Here is a 2,902-nt window from a genome sequence, read left to right as displayed (position 1 = left end):
TGAATTAATATTATTACTATACTAACAAATTCAAACACTGATTCCTTAAGAATTGCGGATTGTAATAATCTGGATACTCCAAGGTTGAACTACACCTTGACAGTAAAGGATTGTTTAAATCAACAATTTCCTAATTAATTAGAGCACGAGCAATTACTTTGTCTGGACGAATTGGGGTTGAATTACACCCTAGTTATCGAGGACAATTTATTTGAACGAGTGCACGCGAACATTACACATGTGTCCACCATATAGTTTACCACACCGCGAGATACCGATAATGCTAACACCGTACACTGCGTGGATAAGTACAGCGGCCTGTTGTATGCTCACTTATTACCGTAACACTAGAGACAATAATCATTTTTGCCAAACGTGTTATAATTTCAATCAACACCTAACTGTTCATATAAGCTCGTAACGTTACATTACTTGTCTATCGGTAACGAAACCTCTGCTTATTTCTGTTCCAATTGTAACGTTAGATTATTATCTGTCGAATTCCTTGAACTCTGCCCCGCATGTATGGATCGCAGGGACCGATTCGAACGACAATTGCTTAACACCTACGAGATTCTTCCCAACGAGGATCCCGTCATACTCCCCATACACGAGACACACAGTGAACCTTCCGATATAACTCATGTGTCCTTCTCGTTCACTACACTCTAACTCCTCCCTTAGAGAAATATCCTATCAACGATGGCTCGAGACTGCCGTGTGTTGCAAAGCATCGTTTTACATGAACCGTATAAATAACGCCATCATTTGTAAAGATTGCTACTCCGGTAAATCCGCGTACGACCGAAGTTTTTACGATTATATCACTCGCCACTACATTCACATAGGACCCCCAGCGGCATTCGAAGAGTGCCGTCATTGCCATATTATATTACCGCAAATATAATACATACTACTCAGTCTTGCCAGATTTGTCCTTTAGTCTTACAAGATTTTACAGAATATTTAGCCTATTCTCGGGACAGACCTTACGCAAGTTTTGAACCTACTATTCTCTGCATAAACAAATTCGAGTCCCGACTAGTCTAAGCGATTAAAAAGGCACCATTTTGGTATCCCCCAATAGCTACCGTGTCCCCCCTTTTGAAGGTATTGTGTTATCTTTATTTTTAAAATCGTGGGACCGCGGGACGCGACAGAAATTTGGTGACAGCGGTGGGATACCGATAATTATATCTCTTGCCTGCTTTGGTTCAATTTGAGAAAGAGCATAGGTGAATTTTGCGTTGTCATCAGTTACTTTGCAGAGAGCGAATTGTCCCTCAAGTTGCATGAACCAGATCTCCGGTTCTTCTGGCCAAAAGGGCCAGTTAATCCTGACTATTAACCTTGCTTGATTTTCATTATCTTCCTCGACGGTTTGTGCGCTGCCAGAGGCTTTCGGCATGTTGTTTTTGTTGAATTCTTCTTTATCATCAGTGTCTTCTTTATTGGAACTTTCTTCGTCGACAAACTCGTGGTCGGAGTCTTCCTCGCCGGGTTCAGAATTAATTCTACCCGTTTTTTCAAACGTCGGGGTCACCATTGAAGGAAATTGTTAAGCGTGTCCGTTTATAAAATTTATTTTTAACTTTTAATGGTCCTGAAAAGGACCGTTTTATTTTTACAAATTATGTGTAAAAAAGAGCCCTGAAAAGGGTCGTTTTTATCTGAATTAATTTCTTCCTGTAAGAGATGGCAGGTTTAATCTTGGTAAACTGCTTCGATCCCCAAAGTCTTTTACGGCTGAGATCTAAATGATATGATCCTGGAGGTGAGCTTGGTAGTGTGTAGCTTGGTGGTGTTCCTGGTAGTGTGAAAGGTTTCTGCGATGCGAAGTCACTCTGTGTTTCTTTGCTGACTACCTCTGATCTGCTCAGTGTTCCTCGGTGAATCCTGGGAACCGGCTGGGTCTGTGTTGCCTTCGAGGAGAAGTCGCTGGGAGACCTTGGCAGAGGAGATAGGAGCTGCAGTGGTACCGGGTAGTTTGAAGACAGAGGCCTTCTAACCCTCGAGTCGTTTCTAGCCAGGAGAAAGTTCGGAGGTCTTGTGAGAACTGGCGACGAAATCTCCACCTTATAAAGTTGCCAGGTAATGGTAGGGGAAGCTGATCCTCCTGGTTGCTTGGCTACCGTTGTACGTCTGAGTGATGCAACCTCTCGAATCTGCTACGACTCGTTGGATCTCGCTGAGGAAGATTTCTTCCATCAGGGAATGATCCGAGATCGATATGAGACAGGCTCCACGGTTACACCACAAAAATGTTGAGACTCTCGCGGTATGTTGCAAGAGTGAAAATCGAGTTGTTGCCCATGTCCTTTTATAGCCGATCGGGATGTTTTTGAAATATGAGAAAATCTATCAAAATGCGCCTTCTATTAATCTCTTGAGAAATTAATTTTTCTCAAATCGCTTCAAGTAGGTCTTGAAAAACAAATGCGTTCGCATGAAGTTTGCTTCGTTCATGTGTTACATCCCGTAGACGCCATGATTCTTTTCTTTCGAAAGATGGCTCCACGCCGCGACTGACGGCATTTATGAGATTCGAGTGCAATCTCCTGTTAACAATCTGAAAGAATTAGAAGGCCTAAAAAGCTTCCACGAAAACTCATAAATGCCACTCAAGAACGAACAACAACGCTGATACGAGGCTGGAAACGCTAGGCTCGCGAAATCCATATGTCTGCGTCATACTCTAACTGTCACCCGAGGCAGACTAACAATTCCATATTAGGAAAAAACGCAGGGCTAGAAGCGATACAATTACAAAATATGCCCATATAAGGAAATAACAAACACCCAAGCCGCCACTTGAGAGTGACTAACAATTCCATATCAAGTAAAGATAAAGCCGACGCCACGTCGCGCCAAGACATAAAACGATCAAAAGCAACCCCCATAT

This window comes from Mycetomoellerius zeteki, unplaced genomic scaffold (genome assembly GCF_001594055.1).
Source record: "Mycetomoellerius zeteki isolate Tzet28-1 unplaced genomic scaffold, Tzet1.0 scaffold747, whole genome shotgun sequence".
Lineage (NCBI taxonomy): Eukaryota > Metazoa > Arthropoda > Insecta > Hymenoptera > Formicidae > Mycetomoellerius > Mycetomoellerius zeteki.
The sequence above is the reverse complement of the archived record's forward strand: the minus strand, read 5'-3'. Positions refer to the sequence as shown.